Here is a 17,314-nt window from a genome sequence, read left to right as displayed (position 1 = left end):
AAATAGCATAGGGTTTGGGTGGGCTTATGGAGCTCCACCCTCACCAATCAAATGCAAGCATTTGCAATCTGGGCCTGTTGCTCTTCTCCCAGGTTGTGCTGATTCTTCCCTCCTGTTTTATGTTTTGTTCTGATTTTGGGCGGGAGACCAACTGAAGCGCCCGGAAGCATGGCCCTTTCTTCAGGCAGCCAGCAGCATCTACCACTCGGTGAGTTCCTCCTGGTGTTTTATGTTATTATTTAAAGGAATGGCAGTGGTAGATTCAGAGCGTGAAGTAATTAGTTACAAAAAAAAGAATGACTTGCAATTTATTACTTTTTGGAGGAATGAGTGGGTAATTTCTATACATTTTGACCGTAATATGAGTAATTTTATTACTTTTTAGGAGTTTGTAATGTCTCCAGCATTACCTTTGGGTGTTATGGGGTGGGGGGTACTAGGGGAAGTCTTCTGCTCCTCTGATTCACGGATGAAAATCATGTGCCTCAAACTGGGCTTCTAGGCCGCGTCGCTCTTGTGCTCTGGGGGTGGGAGGTGGAGAGTGAGATGGGGGTGGAGTGGAGAAACCAATTGCTTAAAAAAATGGACGGTGGTGGAGTGGAGGGAGAAAGGAGCCGGCGGGCGAGGATGTGGATGAAGGAGGAGAAGGAGGCAGCAGCAGAATGGAGATGAAGAACTGTGGAGGTGAGAGACCACGTGTGTGTGTGTTAATACTGTGTTTGCACGTGGAGTGCGAAGTGGCTACCTTGCAGTGTTTCAACTTTTTTGCACCCCAGGGGAAAATGTTTACTTGGGGGGGTGCCTTAGTTGGTGGCAGGGCGGGTCTGGGGAGTGGCTGAGTGAGAGGGATGACGCTTGCTGGCTGGGTGTGTGTATGTGTGTGGGGGGGTGCACTTGATATGATGCACGAAGATCTGAGCGGCGGCCTCTGCCTCCCTCCCTGCCTCCTTTATCAGCGGAGAGTCCACTGCTATCTTATGGATGAAAAGAATTATTCTGGTACCTCTGTATGTGTGTGTTTATTTTTAATGTTGTTTTAGGCTACTTAGGTGTGCAACAGCCAAGGCCAGCGCCTTGTAGGCACTCAGGGTTTTTTAAAAAAAAGTAATTTAACTGTAATTGTAGTGATTACTGTTGAGGAACAGTAAAACAATCGGTTCCTTTCAATTGTAATGGTAATTTTTTTTCTTTTTGGGGCCATGTAACAATAATTGTAATTTATTCCTTTTTAAAAGTGATATTCCAAGCTCTGGATAGACTATCCCGACGGGGAGAAATCCCTTTCCAAATTGCTTTTCTTGTACAGAACTGCTCTGATGTTACAATCCCAAGTTGAAGAAGTGGGAGTGTTGGAATGGGGACCTTTTGGCTCTCCAGACATTGTTGAACTACAACTCCCATCAGCCCCAGCAAGCATGGCCAATGGGCAGGGATGGTCAGAGTTGTTGTTTCCCATATATGGCGTAAGAGCCAGGGTAGTGTAGTGGTTAGAGTGGCAGCCTAGGACCTGGTAGACCAGGGTTCAAATCCCCACTCAGCTATGAAGCTGACTGGGTGACCATGGTGCCTGTCACTGTCTCTCAGCCTGATTTACCTCAGGGTTGTTGTGAGGATAAAATGAGAAGAACGATAACCATGTATACCACCTTGAGCTCCTTGGAGGAAAGACTGGATGTAAATGCAATAAAATAAATAGCATCAAGTAAAACAATGGCATTAATGTATTCTTTTATAAGCATCAATGGTGATGCAATGTCGTAGCTCTTTTACCTGCCAAAGAATGTTGCCAAGAAGTTGCAAGTTCTGATACTTTTTTTGGAGGAAGGTTAACCTGATTTTGCTCTACCATTCCTCCCTGCTCCTCCCCATGTGCAGTGGTCTGTAAACTATGGCTGCAGATGCACCATACCTTTAAAACACATTCCTCTCCCTCCCCTCAAAAAGAATATGGGAACTGTGGTTTGTTAAGGGTGATGGGAATTGTGAGAAGGAAACTACAGTTCCCAGGTTTCTTTTTTCTAGGGGAGGGGAGAATGTGCTTTGAATGTGCTTTAAAAATATGGTGTGTATGCAGCCTATGTATTTATGTGATTGTTCTTGTCAGTGGCACTGGTGGCTCCCATGTCAGTAGGGCAGTGGACAGCTCCTTGAAAGTTTGTACGAAAACTTGGAGTGGATTCCACTGCCCCACTGGCATGGAAGCCACCAGCCACCACTGATGCTTATGATAATGCTCTTGAATGCATAGAGCTAGTATTGTGTTTGGGTTTTGTTTATATACAAGGTGAAAGGCACCTTGGCTCTGCTGACCCTTGGCTGCCTGCATGCCCCACCGGGTCCAGTGGACACTGTCCGCCACTGTGGACACTGTCCGCCACTGTGGACAGGGGAACTCATCTTTGCTGCATGTGGTTTCTTAGCAAAGTTTAGATTGTTCGTAGAGACTCAAAAAGGACTCTTCACCATTCAGCACTAGGCCAAGAGGAACCATCTCAAAACTTCCAGGCAAATAGACAAGTAATGAGGAAGATGACCAACTTCGCAGTGAGATGCCAGTTGCTGTTCTATACCACTTAAATTCAGAAAGATTTGCTTAGCTAAGAGACCTAGCCTTCTTGGAGGAGGAGGAGGAGGAGGAGGAGGAGGCCTTGGATAGGTTTTCGCACCCTTTGAACTGGTTATGCAGCCATCAATTCAACAGCTGTTGGGCAAACTGCCAAGTGGATGCCTGGTCATTTTGCATTTGTATGCTGGCAAAGTGCATGCAACAGTTGAAAGAGTGAGAGAGAGTGCTCTCTGAGGACTCTGATTGTGGAATGTAGTTTCTCCAAGAGTTTTCTTTCCGTACCTGTGGAGAATGAAAGAATTGTTCATTCCGATAGATGGTAATTGTCTTTAAAAAAATAGTGCACACATAGCACATGCACACTAATTCCTACACACAGCTTATGTGGGCAGTTTGTTTAATGTAGGTGTGGGGAACCTGTAGCCCTCTGGAGATTGTTGGACTACAGCTCCCATCACCTTTGACTATTGGCCATGCTGATCAGGGCTGATGGGAGATGGAGTCCAGCAGCATCTAGAGCGTATCGGGTTCCCCATTCCTGGCCCTGATCCAGGCCTCCAGCACATGCGGTGCATCCTCTAAAAATAGTCTCTGCAAATTTAATCAATTCTTCAAATAAGAGTAATGCAATGGATCATCTGTTTGTTTGTTTATTTTTATTGCATGTGTATTTCAATGCACCAGAAGCTGCTGATTGGGCTCACGTGCACATAATGTGTTGTATTCAACTAAGTTCTACTCAGAGTACCCCCATTAAAATGAATGGACCTTGGTCATGTTACACTTTACGTCACCCCATTGCCTGCTTTTTAATAAATTGTGTTGAGGTGCCTTTTAAAAACAGATGTGCTGCTGTCATATGTTGTTTGGTCCCAAGGGTTGGAAGATGGTTTGTAGCCAATGCTAGTCTTACTCAGAGTAGACCTACTGGAGTGTGTGTGGGAAGAACCTCAACCCCTCTCCCTCCCTGCATTTCCTCCTCCCAAACTGGTTTGCCCCAGTCATTTTCTTCCCATTGTGGGTAATGTCTGGGCTGGTGTTGGGAACTCACCTTACAGAAAGGTCAGCCAGAGGTCTCCTACCTTTGGGGTCTCTGGGTGCATTTGCAAAAAGGAAAAAACTGTCGTAGGCACCCTCCCCACAACCCAGCACAACCTCTTTTGTTGGCTGTAGCTCATGCAGAAGGCCCCAGGTTCAATCTCTGGCATATCCAGGTATGACTGGTACCGAATGCCTGTCTGAATTGTAAATTCATTGGACTACAACTCCCATAATCCCCAGCCAGTTGGGCGTTGTAGTCAAACAACATCTGGGGACCCAAGTCTGAAGAAAACTGTCTTGGAAGGACATCTGTATTTTCAGTAACAATATTTATATACCACCCAAAATATCAAAGATGGTGTTAATATAGTTAATCAGTGGTGGCTTTGGCGCATTGGAATTGGTGGGGCGGAAGGCACGGAGCCCAACAGCAGGTGGAGCCAGAGCCAATGAGAGGCAGAGCCAAGTCATTCTAGCTTTGTCCTTGTCCTTCTCTCTGCTGTTGTTCAAGGGCAACACAGACTGAAGAGGAAGAAGCCCACAACCAGTGCCACCCTCTGAAGGCAGGCAGGAGAGGGCTGTCTGAGGTCAGCCTGAGGTTGGTGGGGCAGATCCCCAGTTGCCCTTATAGACCAGTCTCCAATATACTTAATATAGCAGTTATATTTCCCATCATCCCTGGCAATAGATGGAGCCTTGAAAACTTTTTTTAAAAATTCAGGCAGTGTTGTAATTTTCTTTCATTTAAGGATGTTGTGTCTTACTCTGGGTCAAACGGTAGCTCATTAAAACGACGGTGACAGAAGTGTGGAATGTTGAGAGATATTCATTTTGTTGTTATTTTTATTATTTTTTTAAAAAAAAGGCTTCCCTAATGGAGTTTGGTGGCTCACAAACGTTTAGCACAGGGCTGGCTTCAACTCTCGCAAGCTGTACCTTAGTGCACGCTGAGCTGTATGTTAAACACTGGGGTAGGTTTGTGGGTTTTTTTGAAAAACAGTCTCTTCAGGTAAAACTTCCTCAGTCGGGGGAAACGGGGAGGGGACAAGCAGGAGCACAACTCTGTGTGGATTCTCCCCCCCCCCCACTTTTGTGCCCACGCCATGTTGGAACAAACATTTGGGAGGTGATCTGCAGGAGTTTCTTGGTTTGCCTTGTCCCCCCTGTGCTGCTGCCGCTACGCATACTGCTAGCTCATTCTGCTGTGCGCTAATGCTATTATCCTCCCGAAATTAAATATCAGGCCCAAACCTATAATGTTTCACAGGGTGGGAATTGGGGTTATATATTCCTGGGTAGAAGCTACCTTCTATTTCAGTCATAGCATTTAATTATGATTGGTATGTTAGTGCCCACCAGAGCATAACAAATTGTCATTATGTTATTCTGCTGAGTCTAATTTAATTGGCAAGTTGTCACAAAAGCAATTATCTGTCATTTATTTTGTTGCCATAACCACATCTTGGAGAGCACCTGCGGTCTGTGATGAGGAAAAAAAAGACTCCCCAGTCCCCCCCCAGCCTGGATTCCTTCCATTTTCTCCAACATAAAAGACGTGGTTTCCTCTCTGCCGTTTTTCATTTTGGGTTTAAAACTTTGCTTCTTGTACCAGAAGATGGAGAACCTTTGCAGCACAAAGGGAATAGTGTTGAAGGAAAACAGGAAATTGGGGAATGACCTAGTGGTGGGGGAAATGGCCTCCAACAACAATCTGATCAATCAGCATCCTATACCTCTCCCTTCCTTCCCATTCGCTTTGCGGTTTTATTTACTGAAAATGAATATCGCCTGCCTTTCTACTTTATGCCCATGGAACCTCCCAAAGATAAAGCAAGTGACAACAATTTAAAGTGCCTCTCTGCACAACAGCTCTAAAAATGCAATGGCCACAATGATTCAAAGAGCCATTCATAGCGTGTGCACTCTGGGACTCTTTCTTCCGACCACCCAGAGCTTTTCCCAAGGGCTGGCGTGGTACAGAGAGGGGCAGCTAGAGACATCTACAGAAGTGCTTCCCGTTTGACACGGGGTTTCTGGATCCCAGCGCTAACACTAACCTATCAAAAACCAGCAAAAGCCAAGCAAAACTCAGTTTTACATTTATCCTTCCACTTTGTACATTGTGATCCACAATTGGTTTGCAATGTGTTTGGAAGCTGGAAGCAGAAAGACTGAGAGAGAAGGAAGGGGGAGAGGAGGAGGTATCTACCTGATGTCATGGGTGGGGAACCTGTGGCCCTTCAGATGTTGCTGGACTCCAATTCCTATCAGCCCCAGCCAACATGGTCAGGGGTCAGGCATGATGGGAATTGTAGTCCAGTAACATCTGGAGAGCCATAGTTTGCCCACCTCTCTATATACATTTTTGTACATGTTGTTTGGTTAGAGAACTGCATCACAAAATTTGGAGAAGGACACATTTTGAAGGATAGCTATGTTTCAGTTTCCATATTGGTTTCAGAAGTGCAAATTAGGTAGCTTGTCATTACAATGCAAACAAAATTGAATTGACCTGGCCACAGGGGGTAGCCTCAGGGTATCCTTGAAAGGTGGCCAGCACCAGGCTACCTGGACCACTCATTCTCCAAGCATCAAAGCCCTGGAAAAAGAGCTATTGGGGTGTCTCATGACTTACTAACAGGGGAGATTCTATCATGGACTGATATCATGAGCAATACCAACTCCTTTTCTTCAAGTTCAGCTCTGCCGTTCTTGGTACCAGGATCCTTCCCAGGGATAGTTGCTGCAGCCTAAGGACTTGGACAAAGTACTTGGCCAGATTTATAATAATAATAAAAAATAATAAAATTTTATTTGTTAGTCGCCCATCTGTCTGACTTAACAGACACTCTGGGCGACTTACACAATATAAAACACAATTTAAAACATATTCATACAACAGTAAACCACCTGTTAGTAATAGCCTAACCCACCCCAGAAATCCCATAGGCCTGCCTGAATAACAAGGTCTTTAAGGCTCGGCGAAAAGCCATCAGGGAGGACGCATGTCGAAGGTCAAAAGGAAGCAAGTTCCAGAGGGTGGGGGCCACGACCGAGAAGGCCCTCTCTCTGGTCCGCACCAGCCTAGCTGTTTTCACTGGTGGGACCGAGAGAAGGTCTTGTGAGGCCGAACTTGTTTGGCGGCATATTTGGTGATACTGGAGGCATTCCTTCAGACAACCTGGGCCGAAACCGTTTAGGGATTTAAAGGTTAATACCAACACCTTGAATTGGGCCCGGTATACAACTGGCAACCAGTTGTGTACCGGTTGTGCAACTACTTGTGTCTTAGACGCTTGCTCCTCATGGCTGATAAAATCTAATAAATAATATCAGCGAGAGACACCAGGGGATCAGTCCAAGACTGCCATACTTGATCAGTCCATGGTTCATAGGCTACATAGGGGAAATAAGCACAAACATCAAGCCCGAACTGAGGACAGACAAGTAAAATGCAGCTACTCATGATTTATTAACCTTTGATACAGGATCATCTCCCAACTCTACTTGCCCTTACTGGGCAGTGCAGTTACAGCTTCCAGCTCCCATCAGCCCCAGCCAGCATGGTCAATGGTCAGGGATGATGGGAACTGTAATCCAACCTCTGAAGGATACCACATTGCCTATCCTTGCCCTAGACATTTTTTCTGAAGGCTGGGATCAAGCTATTTTAAATAAATAAATATAGAAATGTATTTCAATGTCACCCAACTAATCTGTTAAAAGGTGATTTAATTGACTGAACATTAAAAAGAACTGCTAAAAAAACTGGTGATAAAGAACATAAAAAACGGCAGCATCAGTGGAGGCACCACACATCCTCTGAGAGCCAAACTGGAGGTGGTAGAAGCAGCCATGTTTGTTCATGCTCCCGCCCTGTTCACATAAAAAGCAAATGTTGGGGTAGTAGCTCATTCTTACATCAAATGGTACATTTCCCTGCCTTAAATGTTTCACTGTGCCATGGATATTTCTCTCAGTCATGATCCAGTATCAGAAGTGAGCCAGTCTGTGGATAAAAGTTTCTGAATCCACAGAGTGTGAAGAAATAAAGTTGGGGAATAAAACCCATCACCTGTGGGTGCCATTTGATGAAAATGTATCCACCCTTATTTATTTTATTATTTGATTTATATCCCGCCCTTCCTCCCAGTAGGAGCCCGGGGTGGCAAACAAAGGCACTAAAAACACTTTAAAACATCATTAAAAACAGACTTTAAAACATATTAAAACAAAACATCTTTAAAAAGATGTTAAAGTAAAAGATCTTTAAAAACGTCTTTTTTAAAAAAAGCTTTAAAAACATTAAAAAGCAATTCCAACACAGATGCAGACTGGGATAAAGTCTCTACTAAGGTCTCTAAAGAGGAAGGTCTTCAGTAGGCACCAAAAAGATGACAGAGATGGTGCCTGTCTAATATTTAAGGGGAGGGAGCTTGAAATAGTCGGTGCCACTACACTAAAGGTCTGCTTCCTGTGTTGTATGGAATAGACCTCCTAATAAGGTGGTACCTGCAGGAGGCCTTAACCTGCAGAGCGCAGTGATCGACTGGGTATATAAGGGATAAGACAGTCTTTCGGGTATCGTGGTCCCAAGCTGTAAAGGGCTTTGTAGACCAAAACTAGAGCCTTGAACTTAGCCCTGTAGCTAATAGGTAGCCAGTGCAATGTTTTCAGCAGTGGGGTGACATGTTGGCCTTCACACCGTTCTTCATATTGAACAGGGTAGACTTGTGAACAAACATGGCTGCCACCATGCTGTCAAGCTCAGAACAGCTGAGGAAAACACAATGGCTTTCGCAGAATGTTCAGTGTTATTGCTGAGGTAATACTTGAGTGGGGTAGACTGTTTGTTTGTCCACATAACATGGCTGCTGCCGTCATGTCAAGCTTAGATTAAAATGTCGGAGGAAAACATAACGACTTTAGTAGCACATTTAAAATTACCACTGCTGAAGTAACCTTTAACAGGCTTTGGGTGGGTATATGGGGTTGAACTGGGGAAAGAGTCGCCATACACAGAGCTCCTCTCTGCCCTCAGCCTTTTCCCTGTGGAAAAGATGGTTGAGGTTCGCTGACAGAATGTTTTGTGCGAGCAATTTGGAAGAGAAAGGGGGATCTCAGCCCTGATTGTAATGGCTTGGATGGAAATTAAAGCTGATCTCCAAGCTCTTCAGAAGAGCTCCCATCTTCCCGATGGGCTCTGATTCTGCATTACTGAAAGGGCTTGGTGGTTATGCTGTGCAAATGAGAAATAATTCCACCAAAGCCAGAATGGCTGCTTTTTTTTTTCCTGTGGACCTTGCTCCTAGCATAGTTAAATAAATGTGCAGCGGTGCCTCTTTCCAGCCTACATGACAGATTACTGAAGCCTTAATTGCTTCCTCCCACCTCCACGTTTGGGCAAATTATCCAGTGCTTGTGTGGCCAGCCCAAGAGATGGCCAGAAATGACCCCAGGGAAGTCTGTAAATCAGAAGTGATGCATTGAATAGGGTAGAACATAGCCAGTGTGGCTAGTAGCCATTATAGCCTTATCCACCATGATTCTGTCTACTTGTGGGAGTGAATTCCACAGAGTCCTTTCTTTTGTCTGTCCCAAATCTTCCAACATTCGGCTTCATTGGATGTCCCTGAATTTTAGTGTTATGAGAAAAGGAGGAAAAACATTTCTCTGTCCACTTTCTGTATGAGAAAAGTCAGCAACCTTTTTGGACCAATGGGCACATTGAATTTTGAGAGAGTTCTGAGGGTGCCTATTGTGATATGGCTGGCATGCGGGGCCATGGCATAACACAAAATTAGATAAAGTATCATCATTGGTGCTTCTTCCCGCCTCTTCTGTCCTGGACAACCTCATGTTCACTATGTATTTATTTATATCCTGCTGTTCCTCCCAGAAAGAGCCCAGGGTGACAGACAAAAAAACACTAAAAGCACTTTAAAACATGTAAAAAACAACAGATTTTAAAACATATTAAAACAAAACATCTTTAAAAACATTTAAGAAAAAACAACTTTAAAAAACAATTCCAGCACAGACGCAGACTGGGATAAGGTTTGTTGAAAGAGGAAGGACTTCAGCAGGCAACAAAAAGATAACGGAGATGGTGTCTGTCTAATATTTAAGGGGAGGGAATTCCAAATGGTAGGTGCCACAACGCTAAGGCCACATCCACACCAGGCATTTATTCCACTATTATTCCACTTTAAACAGCCATGGCTTCCCCCAGAGAATCCTAGGAAGTGTAGTTTTTGTAGGATGCTGAGAGTTAGTAGACTCATATTCCTCCAACAGAGCAACAATTCCCAGAGTGGTTTAACAGTCAACCCCTCTTCCCAGAGAATTCTGGGAACTGAAGGTCTGTGAGGGGACAACTCTCAGCACCTTTCATAAACTACACTTCCCAGGATTCTTTGGGGGTAGCCATTACTGTTTAAAGTGGATGTCTTGTGTGGATGTGGCCTAAAGGTCTGCTTACTATGGGAAGTCAGCTATGTCCTGCTGGTCCTGTTTGTGGAGATTCAGCTGCCAAAGGTACAAGAACCCTGCTTTCCCCAATGCCAACCATAAACCAAAACCTACACTGCCATCCTGTACCCACTCTACTTACTCATTGGCTAAAAACACTGACAGGCTGGAGTAGCCAGGCTTGTTCATTTCACAGAAATCACTTAGAATGGTACCTGCACATTTTGCTTCATAACCTTCTTTCTAGAAAGCCTAGAAACATACTTTCTTAAAAAATTAAAGCTCAGAGTCTGAGGCCCCTGCTTGTGGCACCAGTGAAGGTTGGAGACCCCCACTCTGACCTTGCATTCCAAAATAAATCATCATCCCCTTTTGGGGGTCATGTGAGGTATCTTCTGTCTGCAGCCGATTTCATTGAAACATCACTCCCTGGATTCCAAAAAAGTTAAATGTTGGGAGTGCTATGCCGTTTGTGTTTTGAAAGGCAAAGAAATAAGCTGTTTCGACAGCTTATTGGGGGCTTGCCTCTTCAGCTTCCTGAAGTGGTAATGATACAGTGCTTCAAAATGTAACGGGAATTCTGGGAGATTTTGAACAGATTACCAAATTGTTTCCTTGCACTGACTAGCCTTGTTTTGATTTTTGCATATATGCAAAAAATGTCTTGTTTTGATTACAGCCTGTGTTCTTATTCCTAAACCTTTCAATTCTCTAGCTTCTCTTTGCATTACTTTGCATTATTAAGGATTCTAACTTCAATAAATGTTGTACAAAGACATTTAGAATAACATCACACCTTTCCAACCTCCTTCCAATTATTAAAGAAATCGTGATAAGTAGTGGTTGGCTTTGCGTTGGGTGTGTGTGAGAGGGTAAAAAATCCCTAGCCTTCCACCTTCTTTTTTTCTCATTACTTCAAATTTGATTATTTTCTAAACCAAGGAAATTGCCTAAGACCACGATTTATTCATCAGACACGCATCGAGGTGATGTGATTCTGAATCACAAGCCAGGCAGGGGCACCAAATCAGTATAATTCATTCTTCTCCTTCAGACACCAGCCCTCCTGCTGTAAAATCTGCACAGTGCTATCCCTGCAGAGAAGCTTAATTGTTTCACCTGGGGGGGGGGGGGAAGGAAGAGCTATTTTCCTGTCCCTTTTTATGCAGGAACGCTCACTTTCAGATGATCATGTGCTCCTCTGACTGCCTTTATTAGTTAGCCCAAACTCTCTGAGTCTAGTCTATTTGCATTGCAGTTTTAAAATATTAGGAAGTTAGCTTCTACTAGTCTCACTCATTCACATGTCTTTTTTTACCGTGCATTCATGATGATTTGTGTATCGGGGCGGTTATATGCAACCCCACTTTCAATACTGTTTTGTGCCTGCCAAAGTTTCAAGGCAGACATACTGCTTTGTTTCCGATAGGCCAATGTCACATTGCTTCTGGCTAAAATCCTGCAGCTTTTCATACCACAAATGTTCTGGGGAAACAGTTTGTCCTGCTTTTATTGTGCTATAGTGCAAGAATGCCCCTCTAGATGGCAATAATGCGGTAACATTGGGAAAGCATCACAGAACGAATCGAGCAGAATGATGTGTGCATGGTCCAGTATACACACACAAAACAACCCACCAGTCTGGAAGGGCCCAGTATTACTGTAGTGGTTTCTACATAGGGTTCCCTTTAAATACAGTTTGGAAACTTCAAGTAAGTACAAAATGCAGCCTTCACAATGTGAGTAGTGGACGGATAGCCTGCTCACAAATGTCATCATAATTGCCTGTACGCTATGTACCAGAAGCAAACTCATTCTCTGAGTGTGGATCCTTAAGTAACCAAAACAGCAGCATCCTCCACACGCAAGAGGGAGATAGCAGCAGAAGCTCTCTGTCTCTGTCTCTGTCTGTCTGTCTGTCTCTCTCTCTCTCTCTCGAAAAACAATCTGAACAGCCCAATGAAGACTGAGCATGCTCACTGGCAGCTGAAGGCTGACTGAGTGTTAGGATGCGGACTAATTGGGGATGTGGGTAGAGAAGGGAAATGGATCTTAAGAAGGACGGAAAAACATGAGAGCCAGTGTGGCGTAGTGGTTAGTGTGTTGGACTACGACCTGGGAGACCGGGGTTCGAATCCCCACACAGCCATGAAGCTCACTGGGTGACCTTGGGCCAGTCACTGCCTCTCAGCCTCAGAGGAAGGCAATGGTAAACCCCCTCTGAATACCGCTTACCCTGAAAACCCTGTTGATAGGGGAGCAGCCTGAGGGCTGAGGTAGGTACGTTGGTCTTACATGTTCCAGCTAGGGATGGGACAGAAGCTGTAGTGTAGCCAGACAATTTTCTTTGGGTGGGCAGAGACAAAAATGGGGGGGGGGGCAGAAGGGTTGGGGCATCGGTCTCTACAAAAGATTTTTTTGGGGGGGAGTTTTCTTAGGTAATGACAAAAATAAACCCCAATTTATGTATTTTAATAAGGATGATTTGTGATATTTACAAAAAAAAAATCAAATTAAAATACATTTTCCACATGCAAAATAGTTATGTAAACTAAACAGTGACTAGGAAGTAAATGTATATTCTGCAGGTCATCCTACTATAATGATCTGAACTGTTAATAAAGTCTAATGTGCAGTGATTTCTCTGCAAGCTTTCAGAGGACCTGTTCACTTGAAATTCCTTTAAATACGTTACTTTCAAAAGCTACGATTACTAAATGTGCTGCCTGAAGACAGCAGAAGAAGCCAATGTAGCTTCACAAAAAGCTTAGAGATGAACTGAAAGCAAAAAAGGACACATACAGGAAGTGGAAGGAAGGCCAGACCACAAAGGAAGAATCCAGACCGGTAGCACAGCATCGCAGGGATGGTGTCAGGAAGGCTAAAACTGAGAATGAGCTTAGCAAGAGATGCCAAAAGCAACAAAAAAGCATTTTTCAGGTTCATCCATAATAGACAGAGAAAATAAATGGCTGTACAGTTACTCAGTAACAATGGCAAAATGATACCACACGACAAAGAAAAGGCAGAAGTGCTCAATTCCTACTTTGGGTCAGTCTTCTCCCAAAAGAGGGTCTATGACCCTCCTGGGAAATGTGAAGTTGAAGGGGCAGGATTGGAGCTTGAGATTGATAGACAAATGGTCAAGGAATACCTAATCACTTTGAACAAATTCAAATCTGCAGGCCCAATGAACTGCATCCTAGAGCATAGAAGGAACTGGCTAAAGAACTCTTGGAACCACTGTCCATTACCTTTGTGAAATCGTGGAGGATGGGTGAAGTGATGGATGACTGGAGGAGGCTAATGTTGTTCCTGTCTTCAAAAAGGGCAAAAAGGAGGAACCTGGGAACTACAGACCAGTCAGCCTGACATCAATCCCTGGGAAATTCTGGAGTGGATTATAAAGTGGTCAGTCTGTAAGCACTTTGAAAATAATGATAATAACCTTATCTCATTTTTTGGTCAGGTAACCTCCTCGATGGACTGTGGGAATGCTGCAAACATAATATATCTTGACTTCAGCAATGCTTTTAACAAAGAGCCTCATGATATTCTGATTAGCAAGCTATCTAAATGTGGGCTGGATGGAACAACTTTCATGTGGAACCACAGTTGGCTACAGAATTGTACTCGGAAAGAGTGGTTATTAATGGTTCCTTCTCAAACTGGAGGGTGGTACCACAGGGCTTGGTCCTGGGCCCAGTGCTGTTCAATGTTTTTATTAATGACTTAGATGAGGAGGTGCAGGGAATGCTTATCAAATTTGCAGATGATACAAAATTGGTTTGGGATAGCTAATTACTTGGAGGGCAGAAACAAAACTGAGATTGATCTTGATAGGCTAGAGCATTGGGCTGAAAACAACAGAATGAAAGTTAACAGGGATAAGTGCAAAGTTCTACACCTAGGAAAAAGAAACCAAATGCACAGTTATAAGATGGGGGATACCTGGCTCAGCAATACTACATGTGAGAAGGATCTTGGAATTGTTCTTGATCACAAGCTGAATGTGAGCCAACAGTGCGATGTGGCTTCAAAAAAATCAAATGCTATTTTTGGCTGCATTAACAGAAGTATAGTTTCCAAATCGTGTGAAGTACCCGTGCCCTCTATTCAGCACTGGTTAGGCTTCATCTTGAGTAGTCCGTCCAGTTCTGGACACCACACTTTAAGAAGGATGTGCACAAGAAGGTTCAGAGGAAGGCTATGAGGATAATCAGGGGACTGGAAACAAAGCCCTGTGAGGAGAGACAGAAAGAACTGAGCATGTTTAGCCTTGAGAAGAGAAGACTGAGGGGAGATATGATAGCATTCTTCAAGTCCTTGAAAGGTTGCCACACAGAGGAGGGCCAGGATCTCTTTTCGATTGTCCCAAAATACAGGTCATAGAATAATGGGCTCAAGTGACAGGAAGCCAGATTTCGACTGAGCATCAGGAAAAACTTCCTAACTGTTAGAGCAGTATGACAATGGGACCTAGGGAGGTGGTGGGCTCTCCAACACTGGAGGCATTCAAGAGGCAGCTGGAGAGCTATCTGTCAGGTATGCTTTAATTTGGATTCCTGCATTGAGCAGGGGGCTGGACTCGATGGCCTTATAGGCCCCTCCCAACTCTGCTATTCTGATTCTGTAAAGTTTGTTTTTCTCTGAACAACTGAACACCTGTATGGTCCCTACACATGTGTCAAAGTTGAGAATGACTTTTCACACATAGCTGCAGGTGAGTCCTGCAGCATACAAAGTGTACATGTGTGGAGAGGCTTCCTTGTACAGGTTCAATGCTTTAGTAAGCTCGTGAACTGTGAGTTCATTTCTCCTGAGGCAGCTGCTTCCCGGAACTAACCACCCTGGTCTCCTTTGCCACACCAGGAAAGCAATTAAGAGAAGTTTCACTTTAAAAATTAAACTAATACCTATAAATATCACTTTTCACAAGGAAATGCTTAACAGCATGTCACATAGGAACTATACATCTCTCTGAACTACAGGTGCTAGAATCAACTGTGCAAGCACACAATCTCTGTTCTGCAGAAAGGCCCTGGGCCAGCCAGCTAACACTGCTTCTGATGGCTTTACAAACAAATCTCCCACACCCTATTTTGGTAGTACATAAGTTTGCATGAGAAAAGTGAAATAAGGTGCATGATTATTTTTCAACCTTTTTAACAAAGTAAGGATGAAATGCCTCCCCAGACACTCACACACAATATTCCAGCTGCCCAATATCTGGGCTAAGTTAGTAAGGTCTCATTAGGCTTCCTGGGCTGGCGCTCACTCACCTCTGTGCTTCTTCTCAGGTCCTGCCCTGGGCTAGGCTAGGCTGCTGCACAGTCTAGTCCCAAAAGCCTAGGCACACCCACCAGATGCACTAACAACACCCACAACCTCCAGTGGCTGCCTGAGCACTACAGGGGAGGAGGAGATGCTCTGCAGTGCATCACAACATTGTCCTTTCCTGCCTTTTCTTCCTCCAGTTGCAAACTCTTAGGTTTTCCAATGCCCTCCTGCATCCATTAAGACTTGTGTTCACTTCATTCACACTTTTAACTCCTGTATTTACAGTGTTTGCATTCCCTTGGTAACTTTGCCCTGCCCCTCTCTTTGGATGCCTAAACTGCATTTCTAAAAGCTCAAGTGAAGTTTTAAGTTACTGCAATTGTAGAAATTTGGGGCCTGAAGGGAAATTGTGTTTGTGGGGGCCAGAATTATCATTTGGGGGGCAATGCCCTCATTTGCCCCCTCCATTGCTACTACACACCTGGAGAGAAGTTGATTCAGTTCAAATTTAAAGCCAAATCCATAAAATTCACAATTTGCAAAGCAATATGAGAATCAAAACACAGCCATCCTTCGAAATTCGCACATATCCAAATTTTGTGATGCAGTCCTCCAACCAAATAGTGTTTACAAAAATGCATGTATTCAGGAAAAGCGTGCATAAAATTGATATATTAGTGAAAATACATTATAGTAGAAGAAAGTGCTTGCAAAAATGTGTATATTATTCAAAACTGATACAAAAATGTATTTATTGGGATATAAAATGCTAGGGAATTCTCATGAGGATTTTTAAAAAAAATCATAGTATTTCAGGGACAAGGGCTAGGGGATGGGAGCTGTTCCTGGTTAAATAACAACAAAAAGGAATGTATGGAACACTTAGGTGGGTAAATAATAAAGGTGGGAAAGAAATTCAGTTTTGTTTGCGGTTAATTGTGAGCCTACCTAACTTGCACTTCTCTAAATAATGTGCAAACTGAAACACAGCTATGTTTCAAAATGCACCATTCTCCAAATTTTGCTATGTAGTTCTCCAGGAAAACTGCATTGCAACTATGTACATTAGGGGAAAGTGCATAAAAATGTATGCATTCATGAAAATAACATACAAAAATGCATTTTATTAGGGGAAATGGCTTGCAAAAAACCTTAGGGGAAAATACAAAAATAGGATAAGTGCTAATGAATTTTCACAAGAATTTTCTTTTTTATAGAAAAAATGCAGAATGCTGAACAATAGCAGCCATGAGAAATACAAGAGAGGGTGTGGAGGGGGCGAGAGGCAGGAGTGCAAGGCAGGCAGGCAGGTTGATCATAGGGAAGAGCTTTTCCCATGTCCTGTAATTTGCCTTGACAGGTCGATTCTATTGTTGCTGAGATGGAAAAAAAAAGATTATGAGAGACGCATTTGCTGCTGTTGCGATCATCTCCCTCTGCTCCCCATCCCCAGATTAGTCTTCTGTTTAATGTGATAAATAATAAAACAAAGAAATAAATCACAGAACGTAGCTCATCACAGAGTCAGCTCTGTGGGAATCCTGCCCTAACTTGGATAATATTGTCAATCACGCACAAGTATACTAAATATATATTTTCACATACAGTTTACAGCAGCCTGGATTGACTGGACTGCAGAGCAGAGCAATTGTAATCAGATTCCTTCTAAGCTTAGATACAATCACTTAACTTCAGTTGTGGTCATAGTTACAATCAAAATGGTTTCAAGTGGCAAGATGATGGATTCTAAGCCATGACTGTGATAGGGAGCGGCACGTAGGTCTAGGCTGCCTTCCATCTAGGAAAAGATGGAAGGACCACAGGGAAAATGCAGGGTGACAATGACTGGATGATCACAGTGCGTGGATACCCCAAGCTCCTTCAGATGCGGGAAGGGCTGTAGCTCATTGGTGGAGCATCTGTCTTGCATGCAGAAGGTCCTAAGCTCAATCCTTG

The 17,314-nt window shown here is 43.7% G+C and overlaps 1 long non-coding RNA gene across 1 annotated transcript in view; it reads left to right on the top strand.

The window, feature by feature from the left end:
- Positions 1-26: 26 nt before the first annotated feature.
- LOC133374382 (uncharacterized) overlaps positions 27-17,314 on the top strand; it is a 165,038-nt gene continuing 147,750 nt past the window's right edge. Inside the window, exon 1 of the long non-coding RNA XR_009759880.1 lies at positions 27-208. This is a non-coding gene — a long non-coding RNA (uncharacterized LOC133374382). The remainder of the gene's footprint in view (positions 209-17,314) is intronic.

Source organism: Rhineura floridana, chromosome 21 (genome assembly GCF_030035675.1).
Source record: "Rhineura floridana isolate rRhiFlo1 chromosome 21, rRhiFlo1.hap2, whole genome shotgun sequence".
Lineage (NCBI taxonomy): Eukaryota > Metazoa > Chordata > Lepidosauria > Squamata > Rhineuridae > Rhineura > Rhineura floridana.
Note: the sequence above shows the minus strand (reverse complement) of the source record. Positions and strands in the feature narration are given on the sequence as shown.